Genomic DNA, 266 nt, shown 5'->3' on the forward strand with positions numbered 1-266 from the left:
GCCGGCGCGCAGTCGCAGGGCCCGGCCGACGCTCCAGGGCCATGAGTTACGGCCGCCCGCCTCCCGATGTGGAGGGCATGACCTCCCTCAAGGTGGACAACCTGACCTACCGCACCTCGCCCGACACCCTGAGGCGCGTCTTCGAGAAGTACGGGCGCGTCGGCGACGTATACATCCCGCGGGACCGCTACACTAAGGAATCCCGCGGCTTCGCCTTCGTCCGCTTCCACGACAAGCGTGACGCCGAAGACGCCATGGACGCCATG

The sequence above is a fragment of the Myotis brandtii genome, unplaced genomic scaffold (assembly GCF_000412655.1).
Source record: "Myotis brandtii unplaced genomic scaffold, ASM41265v1 scaffold825, whole genome shotgun sequence".
In the NCBI taxonomy this organism is placed as follows: domain Eukaryota; kingdom Metazoa; phylum Chordata; class Mammalia; order Chiroptera; family Vespertilionidae; genus Myotis; species Myotis brandtii.